Genomic DNA, 21,587 nt, shown 5'->3' on the forward strand with positions numbered 1-21,587 from the left:
AGAATTGGTAAGTTAAATGGGGCACTCATATTTAAGGTTTGTTTCTATACTGCCCACTATCTCTACTGACAGTGTTCAGCAGTGTATAAAAGTGTTGGTATGAATCTCTGCAAATTTAGGATTTTAAATGTTTTAAAATAATAGTCATGTGCTTTCAACCTCAAAACTATGTATGCATTAATTAATAACTATTTGTTTCATAGGTTGACATCAGGTTTTATTTTTATTTTTTAAGTTGAATTAGTGTATTTGTTTTCTCTTTTAGGAATACTTTTAGTCGGACCACCAGGGACAGGAAAGAACCTTCTTGCTCGAGCTGTGGCTGGAGAAGCTGATGGTCCTTTTTATTATTCTTCTGGATCAGAATTTGATGAAATGTTTGTGAGTGTGGGAGCCAGCCATATCAGAAATTTATTTAGTACGTTTTAATGTACTTTTCATGCAATACGTAATTTTGTTAATTTTAGGGGAAGAGGGATTCTTACCTATTTGTTATTCAATTATGATTGATAGCTGACCTCGCCATTGTGAGGTTTTGGTTTTAGGTAATTTAATGTGTGACCTAAAACAGAACTGTACTTTCCCAAATAGGGAGCTAGAAGTGTTAGGTGAGCTTGGGGCCTGTTGAAAAGCTGGATTTTCTGTTGTCCTTTTTATCTTATTCATTAATTCAACTTAAAAAATAAAAATAAAACCTGATGTCAACCTATGAAACAAATAGTTATTAATTAATGCATACATAGTTTTGAGGTTGAAAGCACTTGACTATTATTTTAAAACAAAGTAAAACATATGTCTCTAGTAGTGATTCTCTTCAGGAACTTCTTTAAAACTATCTTATTCATTAATTCAGTAGTATGTAATTAAGGAATAGTTAGCCTCAGATCTGACTGTGGCTTGTACAGTCAGAAGAATGAATACTTGGTTGTTTTTATAATATATCATTTTATATGATACAGTTTTTTTTCTGAGGCTACCATTCTTAAATCAGTTTTAAAGAAAAGAAAGAGAACTCATTTTTATGGACTTCTTCTTAATGAATGTCTTTTGTTGCCTTTGACCGTTTTACAGGTTTTTTAATACTTACATGATTTTGTTCAAAAAACATTGATTTCATTAAGGTTATTTGTATCTCTTCTCTTTTCCTAGGGGAAGCAAAAGCAAATGCTCCCTGTGTTATATTTATTGATGAATTAGGTTCTGTTGGTGGGAAGCGAATTGAGTCTCCAATGCATCCATATTCAAGGCAGACTATAAATCAGCTTCTTGCTGAAATGAATGGGTAATTGAATCTTCATCTGTCTTTGGGATATGGTAATATATTTGGGAACATTAGAGAAATAGCGGGGCATCTGGCTAAGTCAGTGGAGCATGCAGCTCTTCCTCTCGGAGTTGTACATTTGAGCCCCACGTGGGGTATAGAGATTACTTTAAAATAAAATCTTAACAAAAATAGAAAGAAAGAGGAAAAATTGTAGGCAACAGAGTAGTCTCTGTGTATGAAGTCAAGACAAGCTGCATTCTCTGTATTGTGTTCTTTCCATTACTAGTGGGGTGACTGAGGTATCAACCTTTCTTAATTGGTGACTCTATACCTTTTTTCATTGATTGTATCATGACAGGAAAGTGATGATTCCCATTGAGAATACTAGTCTGTTTGGAGACGTAAAGAGTGTTTGCTGGTTCCTACAAAATTCGTGACTCACTTTTAGTGTTGTGGTAGGTTAAAAGTTTGCATGAGTGTTTATAATATAAAGAGCAAGAAGTGGGGTTGCTTTGGAAGAAGGAAAGACTTCTTTTTTTTTTTTAAGATTTTATTTATTTGACAGAGAGAGATCACAAGTAGAGAGGCAGGCGGGGTGGGGGGGAGCAGGCTCCCTGCTGAGCAGAGAGAACCTGATGCGGGGCTCCATCCCAGGACCCTGAGACCATGACCTGAGCCAAAGGCAGAGGCTTTAACCCGCTGAGCCACCCAGGTATCCCAGAAGGAAAGACTTCTTAAAACCATGTATGACCTTTTGGAACCAAACAGGAAGTCTAGGAGCAAATAATTTGAATTGGTAAGCTTGAGGATAATTTTTCACAAATTAGGTTCCCTAGCCTTTTCTGTCCGGTCATGTCTTCCTAAGTAGAACAAATACTGTGAAGGCATGTAATCATAGATGACTTTGTGATTTATTGTTAGCAGTTTTATTGAGTACTGGCCTAGTAATATTTGTTCTTTTAAAAAAATAATAGGGATGTCTTATCACTTTGGGTATAAAAAGGATCAGTCCCTTTTCTTTACTGTTACCAAATTTAATGATAGTTTCGTGTAGAGCATTTCTATATGTGTATTGTTTTAATTTTCAGTGAAATGTTACTTTCCTTCTTTTTTACTAGCTTTAAACCCAGTGAAGGAGTTATAATAGGAGCCACAAGCTTCCCAGAGGCATTTGATAAGTATGTATTAAAAGACCGTTTTTTACAAGTACTGATACATACTGAGACGTGGATGAACTTTAAAAGAGAAGGAAGCCCATCACCAAACATCACATATGATCTGTTTATGTGAAATGTACAGAATCCGCAAATCGGGGGCAACAGAGAGTAGATAAGTGGCTGCCAGGAGGAGGAAAGAATGAAGAGTGACTGTTGGTGGCTATGGGATTTCTTTTGGAGTGGGGGAATCAAAATATTCTTAAGTTAGATTGTTGGGGCGGCGGAAGTGGCTCCCGGGCTGGGACTTGAGTGTTTGTGTTTTGGTTCGCGGCGGAGCCGGCGGCTAGCCTGAGGGGAGGAGGCAGAGGAGGGAGGAGGAGGAAGAATTAGTCGGAACTCGAGCGCCGGCGGCGGTGAAGGAGGAGAAAGGAAAGAGGAAGGCGGAGCGGAGAGAGGCGGAGACGGAGCCGGACGGGGGCGGCCCCACGGCACGATCCCCGCACGGTCCAGTCTGAGGGGAGCGGCCTGAGGAGGAGACGCGTCGCCACCGTCTAAGCCACCGCCACTGCTTCAGCCTCTTCTCGGGCTACGCCTGGGACTTGCTGCCGGGAGGCTTCAGCCCCGCGGCTCCGCGTGCTGCCGCCTCAGGTTTCTCTACATCTAGAAAGAAAAAAATGGACACCTTGCATCCTGGAAGTTCATTTAAGAGACTGAAATTAGGGACTTCTTTCAAATTTGGACATGGCTAATCGAGGAGCAACAAGACCCAACGGGCCAAATACTGGAAATAAAATATGCCAGTTCAAACTAGTACTTCTGGGAGAGTCTGCTGTTGGGAAATCCAGCCTAGTGCTTCGTTTTGTGAAGGGCCGGTTTCATGAATTTCAAGAGAGTACCATAGGGGCTGCTTTTCTAACCCAAACTGTGTGTCTTGATGACACAACAGTAAAGTTTGAAATATGGGATACAGCTGGTCAAGAACGATACCATAGCCTGGCACCAATGTACTACAGAGGAGCACAAGCAGCCATAGTTGTATATGATATCACAAGCGAGGAGTCCTTTGCCAGAGCCAAAAACTGGGTTAAAGAACTTCAGAGGCAAGCCAGTCCTAACATTGTAATAGCTTTATCAGGAAACAAGGCTGACCTTGCAAATAAAAGAGCTGTCGATTTCCAGGAAGCACAGTCCTATGCAGATGACAACAGTTTATTATTCATGGAGACATCAGCCAAAACATCGATGAATGTAAATGAAATATTCATGGCAATAGCTAAAAAGTTGCCAAAGAATGAACCACAGAATCCAGGAGCAAATTCTGCAAGAGGAAGAGGAGTAGACCTTACTGAACCCACGCAGCCAACCAGGAGTCAGTGTTGTAGTAACTAAACCTCCAGTTTGAACTTGCTGGAATTTTCTTCTGCTTCCTAAATGTTAATGACAGTGGAATTGGAGCATTTAAACAGCCCAGTATGACTTCCAAAAAGAAGAGACTTATGATAGAGTCAAGTTTCTAATACAGAATTATTTTAAGTGTTTTGAACTTAATTTTTAATAACATGCATGTGACCCTCTGACTAATGTTTCAGAAGTAGAAGGGGGGAATGAGAGTTGTGCCTGTACGCTTGTTTCCTTGGACGGTTAGGGAATCATTTCTCGTCACCAGGGATAGAGTCAAAGGATGATGTAAACCCACAGTTAACCAGCCACTTCTATGTAAAAGATTTGGAACTTATTAATTTGGGCTTTTCAAAAACAGTCTTTTTTTAGAAGGAGGTTCTAAAAATATTTATGCTTAGCTACAGTATTCAGGCAACTGGTAATTTCTTAGTATGCATATTTAAAATGTACATTCCACATTTTAACAAGTTAACCACAAGAAAACAGTCCCACATCTTCAGGGGGGAAAACACGAACATTAGTGGTATCTAAAGTATAGCCAGTCCTGATATTTTTAGTGGGGTTAAAAAAAAGTCAAATGTAACCTCATCTTGTTTTAAGAGTATGAATACTGATAAATGCATCTTAATGGATAGTGTTCCCTTCAAACAGGTGAGCTCTTCAGCAGAAGTGGAACGAACCAGGTGTCTGTGATTTCTGTTTAATCACTGCTAGCCATTACATAGGTTTTATTGTTTGGGGGAAGGGAGGGAGCTTTTGTTCCCTTTGGACATAATATAGTCAATGCACTAACAATTATGTACATTCAAACTTGATTATTTTAAATTCGATCTTCAGCTGTACTGTAAATAGGGTACTGCACTGTAGTCTCCATATATGTTTATTACTTTCCTGTAATATTTAAGAATTACTTAAAAGTATACAAAATGTACAGTTACTAAAACAGCTAATTTTTCCTTTTCTCTCCCTTTGAAAGGAAGGGGCTTCTGTTCCTACATGGCTTAGAACCATAATAAACAATGTACCAGTAATTTGTAACATAAGTATTGCAGTATGTTAGTAACAATCTTGCAGGCTTGTTTTCCAAAGTCCATTTTATTTTGATCAGTTCAGTATATTGCACTAATTGTTCTAGGTATTTTCATTATATGAAATCTACCATGTGTCAGAGATGATTTAATCTATTTAAGTGTTGAACTGCTAGCAGAACTTGTACATTACAGTAATTCAGAATTAGTAAGGAAAACAGTTCACCAGTGTTTAGTTTTATATTGAGGTGCTCAGGTTGGAATAAAGTGGTATAAAAAAGCAAAAAAAAAAAAAAGTTAGATTGTTGGTAATTGCACAAATCTGACTATATTAAAAACCACTGGATTATCTACTTTGAATTCTGTGATGTGTGAATTAAATTTCAGTAAAGTTGTTAAAAGAATCTTCTGACAACTTTATATCACAAAAGTCTGGGAGTGGTGGAGAGTATTTTTAAAATAAAATTTATAGCAGTTTTAAATTTTTAAATTTTATCAGTGAAGTTATTCATATTTTAATTTGATCTAATAGTTTTTTTTTGTAATCTTTGCCTAAGTCTGTGGTTTAACATTCTATACTTAAAGCAGTTGTGATAGGAAGCTATCACAGTGTAGCTTTCATAATAGACTGCTGTAGAATTATTGTTCCTAGAGCGACTAGCTCTCATGTTTTTGTTTATGTGGATTGCCTGCTATCTATCTCTATCAACCTTTGTTCTGCCTTCTGGTTATTGAACCTGTTACTTGAGCCATGTTTTACAAGGAGTTCTCTGAATATTTATATTCAGAATGCCAGTCTAGGCTGGAATAGGTGATGGGGATTAAGGAACACACTTGTGATGAGCAGTGGGTGACGTGTGGAATTGTCGAATCACTGTACTGTACACCTGAAACTAACATAGCACTGTATGTTGGCTATCCTGGAATTGAAATAAGAAACAAAACTCCATCCAAGATAATAATCTTCAAATATTTAATGTTAATGGATATGAGAGGCATTAACTTGCAACATTTAATCATATTTACTCTTCCAAACATGAAAATATCTATCAAATGATACTAGAACTTTTATTTTTATTTATTTATTTTTAAAAATTACTTTTCAGCGTACTAGAGTTCATTGTGTAGACACCACACCCAGTGCTCTATGCAATACATGCCCTACATGATACCCACCACCAGGCTGGCCCAACTTCCCACCCACCACCCCTTCAAAACCGTCAGATGGTTTTTCAGAGTCCACAGTCTCTCATGGTTCATCTCCCCCTCCAATTTCCCTCAACTCCCTTCCTCTCCATCTTCCATGTCCTCTGTGTTATTTTTTATGCTCCACAAATAAGTGAAACCATATAATAATCGACTCTTTCTGCTTCACTTATTTCACTCAGCATAATCTCTTCCAGTCCCATCCATGTTGATACAAAAGTTGGGTATTCATCCTTTCTGATGGAGGCATAATACTCCATAGTGTATATGGACCACATCTTTATCCATTCGTCCATTGAAGGGCATCTTGGTTCTTTCCACAGTTTGGTGACTGTGGCCATTGCTGCTATGAACATTGGGGTACAGATGGCCCTTCTTTTCACTACATCTGCATCTTTGTGGTAAATACCAGTAATGCAATTGCAGGGTCATAGGGAAGCTCTATTTTTAATTTCTTAAGGAATCTCCACACTGTTCTCCAAAGTGGCTGCACCAACTTGCATTCCTGCCAACAGTGTAAGAGGGTTCCCCTTTCTCCACATCCTCCCAACACATGTTGTTTCCTGTCTTGTTAATTTTGGCCATTCTAACTGGTGTAAGGTGGTATCTCAATGTGTTTTTAATTTGAATCTCCCTGATGGCTAGTGATGATGAAATTTTTTCATGTGTCTTAAAGCAAAAGTATTTTTGTTCTAACAAACACATTTTTAAGCATTAGGCACTTACAATTTTATAGTGTCAGTGATAAAATAATTCTAATTTAAAAACCATGAGAGACTCTTAACCATAGGAAACAAACCTAGGGTTTCTGGAAGGGAGGTGGTTAGGGGATGGGGATTAAGGCAGACACTTGACGTGATGAGCACTGGGTGTTATACACAGCTGATGAATGATTGAACTCTACATCTGAAGCTAATGATATATTGGTATGTTGGCTAATTGAATTTAAATTTAAAAACAAAATTGGTAGAAGTATTAAATATATGTATATATACTGAGCTAAAGGAAGATCTATAGTCTTAGTAAAAATTTAAAAGCAAAGTTCAAATTAATGGATATAAATTCTTACAAAATACTATAATCTATCTATCTATATATATTACATATCCTACTTTATGTATTATCTAATGCTCTGTATAGCTATAGATGATATATGTTTGTATATATAGAAATCAAAGCCATGTCTATCCAAGTGTGTGTTCAGAATCTTAACTTTTTTTATTGTCCCCCTATGGTTATACTTGTCACTGAAAACATGTAATATCTTTGTGAATTAAAAAAGTAATAAAGAAAATATGAACAATTATAAAACAGATAATAAGTGGAAAAAACCACAAAGCTCCATCTAGCTTCTGGTTGTCGTTATCTTTTCATCTTGTCTTCAGAGTGTCAGATATGGACCCACAACTCCATGGTCGATAATCTTCAACAAAGCAGGAAAAAATGTTTAGTGGAAAAAAAGACAGTCTCTTCAATAAATGGTGTTGGGAAAACTGGACATCTATGTACAGAAGAATGAAGCTTGATGACTCTCTTATGCCATATACAAATATAAACACATATATGAAAGGTCTTAACATGAGGAAGGACTCTATCAATATCCTAAATCAGAACATGTCAAGGTAACTCCTTCAACATTGGCCACAGCAACTTCTTTCAAGACATGTCTCCAAAGGGAAAGGAAACAAAAGCAAAAAAGAATTTGGAGGACTTCATCAAAATCAAAAGCTTTGTCACAGCAAAGCTGGTTGCCTCCAACAAAAGTAGGAGGCAACCCATGAAACAAGATAATGTATTCAAAAACAACAGTACAGACTAAGGGCTGATATCCAAGATCTATAAACTCAAACTCAAACTCAATACACACAAAACAGACAATCAGGTCAAAAAACAGGCAGAAGACATGAACAGACACTTCTCCAAAGAAGACATACAAATGGCTAACAGACACATGAGAAAATGTTTATCATCACTAGCCATCACGGAAATTCTAATCAAAACCACATTGAGATACCACCTTACACCAGTTAGAATGGCCAAAATTAACAAGACAGTAAACAACTTGTGTTGGAGAAGATGTGAAGAAAGGGGAACCCTCTTACACTGTTGGTGGGAATGCAAGTTGGTACAGCCACTTTGGAGAACAGTGTGGAGATTCCTTAAGAAATTAAAAATAGAGCTTCCCGATGACTATGTAATTGCACTACTGGGTATTTACCCCAAAGATACACATGTGGTGAAAAGAAGTGCCATCTGTACCCCAATGTTCATAGCAGCAATGGCCACAGTCACCAAACTGTGGAAAGAACCAAGATGCCCTTCAGTGGACAAATGGATAAAGAAGAGGTGTTCCATATACACTATGGAGTATTGTGCCTCCATCAGAAAGGATGAATAAGCAACTTTTGTTGGATGGGACTGGTAGAGATGATGCTAAGTAAAATAAGTCAAGCAGAGAGAGTCAACTATCATAAGATTTTGCTTATTTGTGAAGCATAAGGAGTAACACGGAGGACATGGGGAGATGGAGAGAAGGGAATTGGGGGAAACTGGAGGGGGATATGAACCATGAGAGCCTGTGGACTCTGAGAAACAAACTGAAGATTTTGGAGGGGAGGAGGTGGGAGGTTGGGTGAGCCCTGTGGTGGGTATTATGGAGGGCATGTATAGCATGGAGCACGGGGTGTGGTGTATAAACAATGAATCCTGAAACATTGAAAAGAAATTTTAAAAATAAATTAAAAAAAGAGTTTAATTAACAGATTAAATAAATAAATAAAATGATTAAATATAAATAAATTATTATAACTATAAATGAATGAAATGATTAAATATAAAATAAACAATTAAAATAATAAATTAAGTTTAGTAATTTTAGTTTAAAAATCTATAATTTATTTATTTATTTATTTTTAAATTATTAAATAAACATATAATGTATTTTTATCCCCAGGGGTACAGGTATGTGAATCATCAGGTTTACACATTTCACAGCACTCACCATAGCACATACCCTCCCTAATGTCCATAACCCCCTCACCCTCTCCCGACCCCCCCACCCCAGCAATGCTCAGCCTATTTTGTGAGATTGAGTCTTTTATGGTTTGTCTCCCTCCTGATCCCATCTTGTTTCATTTATTCTGTTCCTATCCCCCAAATCCCCCACATTGCATCTCCACTTTCTCATATCAGGGAGATCTCTGATAGTTGTCCTTCTCTCATTGACTTATTTCGCCAAGCATAATACCCTCTAGTTCCATTCATGTCATCACAAATGGCAAGATTTCATTTCTTTTGGTGGATGCAATATATATATACATATATATATATATGTATATATATATATATGACACATCTTCTTGATCCATTCATCTGTTGATGGACATCTAGGTTCTTTCCATAGTTTGGCTATTGTGGACATTGCTGCTATAAACATTCGGGTGCACGTGTCCCTTTGGAGCACCACGTTTATATCTTTAGGGTATATACCCAGTGGTGCCATCACTGGGTCATACGGTAGCTCTATTTTCTGCTTTTTAAGAAACCTCCATGCTGTTTTCCAGAGTGGTTGCACCAGCTTGCATTCCACCAACAGTGTAGGAGGGTTCCTTTCTCCACATCCTCGCCAGCATCTGTCATTTCCTGACTTGCTAATTTTAGCCATTCTGACTGGTGTGAGGTGGTATCTCATTGTGGTTTTGATTTGTATTTCCCTGATGCCAAGTGATGTGGAGCATTTTTTCATGTGTCTGTTGGCCATCTGGATGTCTCTTTGCAGAAATGTCTGTTCATGTCCTCTGCCCATTTCTTGATTGGATTATTTGTCCTTTGGGTGTTGAGTTTGCTGAGCCCTTTATAGATTTTGGATTCTAGCCCTTTGTCTTATATGTTGTTTGCAAATATTTTCTCCCATTCTGCCAGTTGTCTTTTTGGTTTTGTTGACTGTTTCCTTTGCTGTGCAAAAGCTTTTGATCTTGATGATGTCCTAATAGTTCATTTTTGCCCTTGCTTCCCTTGCCTTTGGCGATGTGCCTAGGAAGAAGTTGCTGTGGCTGAGGTCAAAGAGGTTGCTGCCTGTGTTCTCCTCAAGGATTGGGTGGATTCCTTTCTCACATTGAGGTCCTTCATCCATTTTGAGTCTATTTTCATGTGTGGTGTAAGGAAATAGTCCTTTTTCTGCATGTGACTGTCCAATTTTCCGAACACCATTTGTTGAAGAGGCTGTCTTTTTTCCAGTGGACATTCTTTCCTGCTTTGTTGAAGATTAGTTGACCATAGAGTCGAGGGTCTATTTCTGGGCTCTCTATTCTGTTCCATTGATCTATGTGTCTGTTTTTGTGCCAGTACCATACTATCTTGATGATGACAGCTTTGTAAGAGAGCTTGAAGTCTGGAATCATGATGCCACCAACTTTGGCTTTCTTTTTCAATATTCCTTTGTCTATTCGAGGTCTTTTCTGATTCCATATAAATTTTAGGATTATTTGTTTTCTTTCTTAGAAAAAAATGGATGGTATTTTGATAGGGATTGCATTAAATGTGTAGATTGCTTGAGGTAGCATAGACATTTTCACAATATTTGTTCTTCCAATCCATGAGCATGGAATATTTTTCCATTTCTTTGTGTCTTCCTCAATTTTTTTCATGAGTACTTTATAGTTTTCTGAGTATAGATTCTTTGCCTCTTTGGTTGAGTTTTTTTCTAGGTATCTTATGGGTTTGGGTGCAATTGTAAATGGGATTGACAAAATTTAGCAATTTTCAAAAAAATTCTTTTTTTAAAAAGGAATGTTTTCTTGAGAATATTTAGATAATTGTTGAAGATAAATATAAGTGGTTTTAGATGAATGTAAAATATGAAATAATAGAAAAAGCACATAAAATGTCATCACTTTGGACCAAAAAGAAGCAAACTGTAAAACAAAACATAGGAAAATATTATGGACCCACTTGAGTAATAAATGCAGCTATTAAATTAAGCTCTAGTATTTTCAAGGACAGGTGAATCAATTTATAAAACCTGATATGTTGGGGCACCTGGGTGGCTCTGTAGGTTAAGTGACTGCCTTCAGCTCAGGTCACGATCCTGGAGTCCCAGGATCGAGTCCCACATCGGGCTCCCATCTCCATGAGGGAGCTTCTCCCTCTGACATTCTCCCCTCTCATGCTCTCTCTCTCTCAAATAAAAGTAAATAAAATCTTTTAAAAAAAGCCTGGTATGTTTCCTTTAATAGGGGTAGCTTTTATAAAGGTACATATAATACTAAACACTTAAGTATAAAGTATTTCAAGATGAAATTCAGAAAACAAAATGTTTTCTGAATGTTTTCAGCTGTGCTTAGGCTAATAACAGTTTAGGTTATAATTTAAAGATTTATAAATCATGTCTGGCAACTCTGCATTTCTTTATTTTTCACAAAGTTGTCTAAATTTAAGAACTTTTGTGATGTGTCCTAATGGGATTTTAATGATTTATTTAATGGCAATTTTGGTTTTCCTTTAGAAAAAGTAAGTTTATTTTGTAGTTACAGTGATATAAATATTTTAAGTTCTAGTTCAGGATAGTTATTTTCTTTTTTCTTTTGGAATATGAGTCATTTGTGAAGAGTCATTTTGGAATTTTAATATTGTGTTTATCTACATAGCTGTGGATCCAGAAATTGTAGCTCGAGGTACTGTTGGCTTTTCTGGAGCAGAGTTGGAGAATCTTGTGAACCAGTCTGCATTAAAGGCAGCTCTTGATGGAAAAGAAATGGTTACCATGAAGGAACTAGAGTTTTCCAAAGATAAAATTCTAATGGGTAGGTTCTTTTTTCTTTTTCATTTTCCCTGTCTTACACTGTTCATTATATTAGAGAATAAATTCTTTTTGAGAAAAGTGTTATAATAAAGAAAGTTATAGGAGCAAGAAAATATTTACTCCAAAGTAGCCACACAACTGGGCCTCTTACAGAACAAATACAGTTTATATGATTATACAGTTTGGGGGCAGGGGGTGCCTATGTGTTTACTCTTGTCTGGTATAGCTGATAAAAGAATAATTGTACTGATAAAAGAAAAATTTTTCTAATTTTAAGTATTTGATTTTAAATCTTGAATGAACTTCAGAACAATTTCGTTGTGACATTTCTTGTTTAAATTTATTTTCTGGAAATAGGATTAAACTTTCCTGGTTGATAGTAAGGAGTAAGAGGACAGCTCTTACAAATTTGATTGTCAGTTGGCAACTTATTTTGGTTTAAAATAACTTATTAATGATATTAAGTCATGTCACTCTAAGAATTGCTTAAAGGCAAGTGGGTTTCATTCATCTAAATATACCTTACTAATGGAATGATTTTATTCAATTAAATTTTTATCCTTAGGGCATGAATGTAGAAGCATGGAGATTGACAATAAAAACAAAACCATCACAGGATATCACGAATCCGCTCATGCTATTATTGCATATTACACTAAGGACGCAATGCCTATCAACAAAGCTACAATCATGCCAAGAGGGCCAACACCTGGACATGTATCTTTTTTTCCCCCTCTTTTCCTTAAAATAACACTCTCTAAAAGCTGTAGGAAACTGTTGAGGAAAACAATTTAAAAGAAAATTCAACTAAGTTCTAAGTTTGCTGATAACTTTCTTCTTTAACATTCTGAACCATTGTGAGATCAGAGATACTCATGAACTTATATGCTAATAAAGAATACTAAGAATTCAAATATTATATATCTACATGATGAAATTTAAGTCTTGAATGACAACAAAGTATCATTCTTAAATATGTCACTGCTTTTTTCCCTCCACAAAGAAATTAGGTTAGTGGTTCCATAGTCCTTTAAGATTTTTCTCACTGAGTACAAGTTTCATTTTCTTATCTTTCTAACGATAGACATTTTAAGCCCTTTACAGCACCTGTGTACAAGTCCATCCTCTTGCAGCATTATCCTATTGCAGGGTTATAGAGCTATGACATGTAAAATGAACTTTTGCTTTGTAAGGAATTTTTCTTCCTTTGTATAATGCCAGTTTTGTCATTAGTCTCTGAGACCAACTCTACTAAATGTCTGAACTGTCAGCATCATGACATTAAGTGCTATAGCAAGAGCCAGATGATAATTCTAATCATTAATGTAAATATTTCCAACTGTGTCTGGAGTTTTTCTTTGTTTCCAATTGTCTAGGTGTCCCTCTTGCCTGAGAATGACAGATGGAATGAAACTAGAGCTCAGCTGCTTGTGCAGATGGATGTTAGTATGGGAAGAAGAGGGGCTGAGGAGATTATTTTTGGAACTGACCATATCACAACAGGTTGGCTGTAAAGAATGGCTTTAGTTCATATTGTGCTTGCTGATATAAAAATATTTTAAAATATTGAGTCTATGTATATTTTTAAATTTTAGGGGCTTCCAGTGATTTTGATAATGCAGCCAAAATTGCAAAGCGGATGGTTACCAAAATTTGGAATGAGCGAAAAGGGAATAGCTAATTTTACCCCTCCCTCATGTATCAAATGATTTGCCAAGTGTCTCCTTATGAGACAGGGTTCTTTTTTTATTCTTGAGACTTTATTTTATTTATTTATTTTATTGGAGAGAGCGTGCATGAGAGGGGGGATGGTCAGAGGGAGAAGCAGACTCCCAGCTGAGCAGGGAGCCCAGTGCAGGACTTGATCCTAGGACGCCGGCACCATGACTGGAGCTGAAGTGAGTCTCTTAACCCACTGAGCTACCCCAGGCACCTTAGGAGAGAGGGTTCTTGTTATAAACTGGTAACATTTACTTTCCCCCTCTCATTCCGAGTAGATTTGTCACAGCTCATTCTAAACTAAACTTTTTTTTTTTTTTTGAGTGCTAAAGTATAGTATTCACTTTCCATTCTTGCTGCTTGGACAATAGTAGTATGTCATGAGTTAAGCAAACGATAAGATATCCTGTTTCTGTTCATATGACATAAAACTTCTGTTTGCTGAGCTTGCTTACTTTGCCCTTCCCATGTATTTCACTCTCCTACGTTATCACTGTGGCTTCATACAGCACTTCTAGTAACTACATTGTGGATTTCTGGATTTAGAATAGTGGCAAAGGTTTTCTAAGAAGGTACTCAGAACCATACTTGGGATTTTAAAGTTTCTCTCTTGTTCATGCTTTTTAGTCTTACACTTTCAGAAGAATGATGAAATTTGTATCCTGAATTTCTTCCTTGCCCTTGATGAGGTTTCCTTAAGTATAGGATAGTACTTCCTCTGTTTACATGCATTAGTGGTTTCGGGTGTTTCTGTTCAATTTCTTTCTTTTCATTTGTTTTAGCTTGGAGTTATGATCTACAGTGATACTGGGAAACTGAGTCCAGAAACTCAATCTGCTATTGAACAAGAAATTAGAATCCTTCTAAGGGTAATAATTCCTTTTTTTCTGTGCTTATTCATCTGTCTAGTCATTAATGTGCCTAAATAGGTGCTACCAGAAGATAATGGTTATCCCCTGTGTAGAGCTGTCACTATATATAATCAAGAGAATGAGTGCACCATTGAAGCCACGATTTCAGTATGTAGTTGGGAGCCTCTGGTCATAGACTGAATCTTTATTTTATTGTGGCCATAGGCTAGGAACTGTCAATATCAGTAATTTTAAATATTCTACATCATCTGTAAAACGATAGTGTTGTTAGAATAGGGAGGATATTTGATTATTTGAATCTTTATTAGTTTTTCACTCTGAAACATATTTTATTCCACAAATATTAGTTGCTTTGTGCCTCGCTGTGTACATACACTGAGAATGAAGCATAAAGGTCTTTGAAAACAAAAGCCTTTTTGATTGCAGGGTCCAGTACAGAGTACGTGAGCGTCAATTCAGTGAGATGAGTGAGTAGGTTCTGTGTAATCTGCTTAAGGCAGTGCAGATGCTTGGATTAGGGCAGTGAGAGGGGAAATTGAGAAAAATGAAAGCATTCAAGAGATTCTGATCTAGTGGAATCGAATGCCTTTCTGATATTTGGGTGAGAGTGCAGCTAAATTACGTAACAAAGCTGTGTTCTCGATTTCTGCCTGGTGCCATCTAGTTGTGTGCCATTGACTGAGAAACCACTGATGATGACCTAAGTTGGGGAAGTGTGTAGATTACAAGCTGAGTTTTATACATATTGAATTTGAAGTGTTTACTTTTTTTAAGGTTTTACTTGTTTATTTGAGAGAGAGCGAGAGAGCATGAGCATAAAGTGGGGTGCATGAGGGGCAGAGGGAGAAGCAGATATCCCTGTTGAGCAGGGAGCCTGATGTGGGGCACGATCCCTGGACTCTGGGATCATGACCAGAGCTGAAGGCAGACACTTAACCAGCTCAGCTCCTGAATTTGAGGTGTCTTAGTGAAAATTTCACGTGGGGAGGGATACGTGGGTCTGGTGCTTAGTGCAGAGGTTGGATATGTGCATTCCATTTGGATGTACATGAAGGCAGGTCTTGGAATGGAAAAGACTGAGCTACGTGGCAGAAAGTCTAGTGAATGAGAACTGGAATTAGGGTTGTAGATGGCTGAATAAAGGATGTTGAAGTCAGATGGTGTAAACTTCAAAGAAATCATGCTTTATAGAAGAGGATGGTAAAGTAATCGTCTGTCAGTGGTGAGGGGAGCCATGGTCTCACCTCTTTACTCTGAAAGATCTGGGATAGGAGGGAATCAGTAGCTGTCAGTCGAGGGATTCAGAGTGTCCCCAGGAGGGCCAGGTTTTGATTAACTCAAGGAGGTAAAAGCTTTAAAGTCTTTAAGTTTATGAAAAGTTTATATGTTGGAAAGGTTTAGAAGGTGTTTCAGAAGAGGAATTCTCTCTCCCTTGCCTGGATCTTTATTCCTTTTTTTAATGTTTATGTTATCTTGAGTAAATTATCTCTTCTAGTATTAGAGCATTGGAAATACTCTTTCTTTGCTCTTAATCCTTTTCTGAAATGTTAAGCTTGCGAGGGCGTTAGGTACTCTTTCCACTAGATGGCACACTTACATTGTTATTAAGGAAAATGATGCTTAGTATACGTTTTAGGTTCAAATGTATATGAAACTTAAAGATATAAAAACCTTAGCATAGTCTCACATGTTACAGTGTACGGGTTTCATTCCAATGGAGTTTATAAAGTTAATACTAATTCATCCTAGGTTTTTAGTTTCAATATTCCATGACATATTTATAATACTTTATATGTTCTCTTTAATTTGATATTTCACTTGACCATAACAGTTTTGTTCAGAATGTCTAAGGATCTTTATTTTTAATAATTGTGTTATTTTTATATGACGTATGCTTCTTGGTGTTGTTAAACTCATTTTACAGTGATATAGTGGTCACTGACTGAGAGGTAAGTTGTTACCAAATAAGAATAGAAAAACAGATAAGTTTAGTATATATTTATGTATCTTTAAGTATATCTGTCTAAGTAGTCCTCACTTATCCATGTGATACATTTTGAGGTTAAAATAGAACATTTCCAAGTATGAAACTAATCTTTGAGAACCAAGGTTGCCTTATCTATCAATCAATTAATCAAGTAGGCTTCATGCTGGTGTTTAAAAGCTCCATGCCTTAAGAGACTCAATCTCATAAAACAAACTGAGGGTTGTTGGGGGGAGGTGGGGGGAGGGATCGGGTGGCTGGTTCTGGACAGCGGGGAGAGTATATGCTATGGTGAGTGCTGTGAAATGTGTAAGCCTGATGATTCACAAGCCCGTACCCCTGGGGCAAATAATACATTCTATGTTAATTTTTAAAAAGAGCTTCATGCTTTTATCTTTTATAAATAGAAATGAATATAGTTCACTTTTTTAAAGGCATATACTTTTTATGCTTTTTGCTTCTACTACGTTTTCTGCCTCTTAGATACCTCCTTTTTGTCATTTCAGGACTCATAAGAACGAGCGAAACGTATCTTGAAGACTCATGCAAAAGAGCGTAAGAATCTAGCAGAAGCTTTACTAACTTATGAGACTTTGGATGCCAAAGAGATTCAAATTGTTCTTGAGGGAAAGAAATTGGTAGTGAGATGATAACTTTTAATTCTTTTTTTTTTTTAAAGATTTTATTTATTTATTTGGCAGAGATCACAAGCAGGCAGAGAGGCAGGCAGAGAGAGAGGAGGAAGCAGGCTCCCTGCTGAGCAGAGAGCCTGATGCGGGGCTCTCGATCCCAGGACTCTGAGATCATGACCCGAGCCGAAGGCAGAGGCCCAACCCACTGAGCCACCCAGGCGCCCCGAAGATGATAACTTTTAAAATGGATGCATTGCTGGTTTTGCTGCAGGAATATATAAGTAGCATTTCCGTAGTCTCCTTTTGCGATGCTTTTCTCCCATTCTTGCCTTGGTATCACTCAAGAGTGTGAAACACTTTGCCTCTCTTTTTTCACATTTAATCTAATTCTGGTTATTCTCATGATGACACCTATGGTAAATTATCAACCTAGCAAATGTGTTAAGAAAAATAAAGAACTACTAGGACTGGAAGAAGCTTATTTGAGAAATGTTAATCAGTTATTCAGTTGAAAATAAGTAATGATTTTATGGTTGGTTCCTCTACTAGATGTAAATAAAAATTGTGCCTTTAGCTCTTGGGAAGTACTTTTACTTGGCAACGTAAAATTATCAAAGGCTTATCTTTGTTTTTATATAGTACCATTTATCTTTGATGAAGAAAGGCTGCCGTTTGGCTCAAGTGAAGCATATTTCTATATAGGTCAGTGGAACCTTCATTAAGATGCACTTAATTATTGTGCTCCCGATTGTCCATATAAAAAATAGTTCTGTTTTTGTCTATCTAAGATAGAATTGTAAATGTACAGATTTAATCAAAATTTAAATGATTACATCCTTTTAGAAATGCAGCTTGTATTTTCATGGTCTTTTTTTGTTGTTGTTGTTTTATACATCATCATTCTTTCTAATGAAATTTATTTCAGAGCAGCAAATATTTTGTTAAATAAAAAGCAAGTCACTTCAAAATCTGAATAACTATACAATTTTGCTTGGTATTAAAAGATTAACCCCAAATCTCAGTCCTTTCAAAGTGAATTTTATTACCCTCCTGGTTATGGAAAATCATATTTGCTTTTCATTCAGATTTTGTGAATATGAACATGTTGTTACAGGATTTACAGATGACTTTATTTAACTGAATAGAGAATTATTTTAGAGCTCATTGTATTGGCTTTGCAACCAGATTATATTCTTGAAGTGATTTTATTAAAATTACCTACAGTTTTCTAATAACTTTTAAGCTGTATATGGTCTTAATTGAAGAAGTTGATAGAGGGAGTTTGCTATACAGTATCTTGCCTCTTTTTTTTTTTTTGGTAGCTTTAAATCTTGATCTAATTTCAAACTTATAGAAATGTTACTTGAATAATACAAGGAACCCCGTGTACCTTTGGTCCAGATTCATTATCCCATTTTTTAATTGGCCACTTCCCTTTCCCCTTTCTCTCCTCTTTCATCCTTCCCTGTCACTCTCTCCTTCCTTCCTTCTCCCTGTGTGTATACATGTCTTTGTGTGGATGCAGGTTTTTATTTATCCTAGACAGACTTCTGGGGTAGAAGTTGCTGGGTCATGTAGTAAGTTTCTGTTTACCTTTTTACGGACCTGATGAAATGCATCATTCTCCGTATCTTCTACAGCATATTCTTAGAGACTTTTTGATAAAAATGTCATTCTTAGAGAGTCATTCTGGTGTGAATGAAATAATACCTCATGGATTAACATACGGTTAGCTACACTAGTGATATCCTCTCCTGTTTTATTGGCCGTGTGTATATTTTCTTTGGAGAAACATCCATTCAGAGCACCCTCACTGTCCCTTTTGGGTTGTCTTATTATGTGGTGTAAGAGATCATATATTCTGAACACAAGTTCTTTATCAATCTTGCTTTTTAAAAATCCAATTGACAATCTCTGTTTAGTGGAGTGTTTAGTTAATTCAGATTTAGTTTTGATATACTTGTTTCTTCACTTCCCACTTTGCTTTTTCTTTCCTGGTTTTCTCATATCCCAAGAGATTCTTCTGTTCCTCCTTTTTTGAGTTAGATCTTAGTGATTGATCTAGGTATGACTGTGTGCATCTTGTCAGTCTACTCTAATTCTGGTCAAATGTGGGAACTTTGTTTCAGTAGATCTCATTTTCTTCTCTGTGCTCCTAGTGTCATATGTTATATCTGTGCATGTTACAGCAACTCAACAATACAGTGACATAACTAGTGCTTTATAGACTCTTCTTTCCACAGTCTTTCTCTGGGAATGTCATTTATTTTTGCCTTTGTTTTTTTTTAAGAATAGTTTTGCTGGATATAGAATACATGGTTGCCTTTTTTAAAAATCTGTAATCATTTAGATTATGTTATGCCATAGACTCCTAGCTTCCATTATTTTTTTGTAAGAAGTCAGCTGTTAATCATAATTTTGGTCTCCTTTTGTGATAGGTTGGTTTTTTTCTCTTGCAGATTTCAAGGTTTTGTGTTCATTTGCTTATCCTTGATTTTAGCGGTTTGACCCCATGATGACACGTTTAGGTGTGGATGTCCTTGTCTATTTCCTGGTTAGGATTTACTGGGCTTCATGGATCTGCAGATTAGGTTTTCATCAAATTTAAGCAATTTTTGGCAATTGCTTCTTCAAATATATTTATTAATCCTTTTCTGTCTTCCTTCTGGGGATCTCCTTATCGTTGATCTGGTCTCAGGCTTTGTTCATTTTCTTTATTGTTTTTTTTTTTTTTTCTACCTCTCTGCTTGAGATTGAGTAATTTCTGTTGATTCTTCAAGTTCACTGATTCTCCTGTCATCTCAAATCAGTTGAATTTTCCATTGCAGGTACTGTATTTTTCAGCTGTAAGTTCTCATTCAATTCTTTTACTTTGTATTTTTTTTAAATTTAAATTTTTATTTTTTAAAGGCTTATTTGACAGAGAGATCATAAGTAGGCATATAGACAGGCAGAGAGAGAGGGGGAAGCAGGCTCCCTGCTGAGCAGAGGGCCCAATGTGGGCCTCGTTCCCAGGATCCTGAGATCATGATCTGAGCTGAAGGTAGAGGCTTAACCCACTGAGCCACCCAGGCACCCCTGTATCTTTTTATTGAGACTCTTCATGTGTCATTTTCATCATGGTTTTCAGCACTATTTCCATTCGTCTTTGACCATGTCCATGTAGCTGCTTTTAAATCTTTGCTGAATCTACCATCTGGAAATACTTAGATGGTTTCTCCTTAATGCTTTTTGTAGTAAGGGTCACCTTTCTTGTCCCTTTGTTTTATAATCTTGTTGAATTTCAGGTAATGTAGCAATTAGGGGTTCTGATTTCCACCCCAGGGGGTTGTCTTGTTCTGCTTAATAACTTGCCTCCAGTAAATTTATGAAGTCTGTCTCTCCTGCAGTGTGCAGCCATTGATGTCTCTGTTCATTTCTTAAATTTTTAAGTCTTGCTTCCTACATGTTGCTGCTGTGCCTGCATCCTTTCACATTTAGCCAACGATTGGGCAGATGTTGTGTGCAGACCCCATTATTCATGCTTTCTCCTCTGCTGATGGATCTGTGTGGGCTTCTAAGTCCATTCAACACTTGGGTCATTTTCAAGGCTGCCTGGTTTTTGCTAACAAGCTTTTTGCTTCTTTGCGTATATGTGCATGGCTTGGCAACCATGGGTATGTGGGTGGCTTGAACCAGCTTCAGTTTCAACTGCATGCCTTGGGTAAACCTGGAGTTTATGTATAGTGCTTATCACATTCAGATGGCTCTCTGACCTCTCAGAGCTTACAGTTAAGTACCTTGCTACTGTTACCAAACAGCATTGCAACCTCAGGCTAGAGAACCCTGTCTGCTTAGCATGGAGGCCACCCCTTTGACTTACTCTGCCTCAGGTCAGGCAAGTCCCTTCTCTAAGTGACAGGTTTCTGGCATGGGAGGTGAGAGCACAGCAGACTCTCACAACTCCAATCAAACTTCAGTAATTTTCATGAATAAACACTTCTTAGTTTGTTGTAGGTCCTCTGAGTCTTTATTATTATTCAGATTTATAGCCCCAGAGCAGGAGCTGAGCGGAAGCCCCGCCGCCCCGCCGCCCCGCCGCCCCGCCGCCCCGCCGCCCCGCCGCCCCCGCCGCCCCGGAGCGGCAAGCAGAGCGGAGGCCCCGCGGCCCCGCCCTCCCGCCGCCCCGCCGCCCCGCCGCCCCGCCGCCCCGCCGCCCCGGAGCCGAGCGGAGGCCCCGCCGCCCCGCAGGCCCGCTGCCCCGTCGCCCCGGAGCGGGGAGCCGAGCGGAGGCTCTGCCACACTACGATCTGTGAGGCTTGAGCCTCGCACGTGTGCTTTGGGCACCCTTAGTGGCTGCCCTTTATGCGCAGGCGCAGCCACGCCGGATTCAGAGTTGCGCATGCGCATTTGTGCTTGGCGTCATAGTTACCGTTGTTAGGTGCTCCAAGATTCCGAACTGTTGCGTGGTGGGTTCGGCTTATCTCTAGCACTGGTGTTGGTGTCTAGAAGCGGTGAAGAGCCAAGCGGAAGGTGAAGTGGTGG

General features: G+C 37.8%; 2 pseudogenes across 2 annotated transcripts in view; both read left to right on the forward strand.

Annotated features, from left to right (window-relative positions):
* LOC309857983 (ATP-dependent zinc metalloprotease YME1L1-like) overlaps positions 1-17,636 on the forward strand; it is a 34,266-nt pseudogene extending 16,630 nt beyond the window's left edge. Inside the window, exons 6-15 of the transcript in view lie at positions 266-418; positions 1,150-1,282; positions 2,383-2,442; positions 11,560-11,564; positions 11,702-11,857; positions 12,422-12,573; positions 13,233-13,359; positions 13,452-13,526; positions 14,358-14,444; positions 16,938-17,636. The product of the transcript in view is annotated as an ATP-dependent zinc metalloprotease YME1L1-like (transcript). The remainder of the gene's footprint in view (positions 1-265; positions 419-1,149; positions 1,283-2,382; positions 2,443-11,559; positions 11,565-11,701; positions 11,858-12,421; positions 12,574-13,232; positions 13,360-13,451; positions 13,527-14,357; positions 14,445-16,937) is intronic.
* LOC309857987 (ras-related protein Rab-5A pseudogene) lies at positions 2,706-5,068 on the forward strand (annotated as a pseudogene). Its single transcript has one exon. The product of its transcript is annotated as a ras-related protein Rab-5A pseudogene (transcript).
* Positions 17,637-21,587: the final 3,951 nt, after the last annotated feature.

The sequence above is a fragment of the Mustela nivalis genome, assembly GCF_964662115.1.
Source record: "Mustela nivalis genome assembly, contig: HAP1_SCAFFOLD_1653, whole genome shotgun sequence".
In the NCBI taxonomy this organism is placed as follows: domain Eukaryota; kingdom Metazoa; phylum Chordata; class Mammalia; order Carnivora; family Mustelidae; genus Mustela; species Mustela nivalis.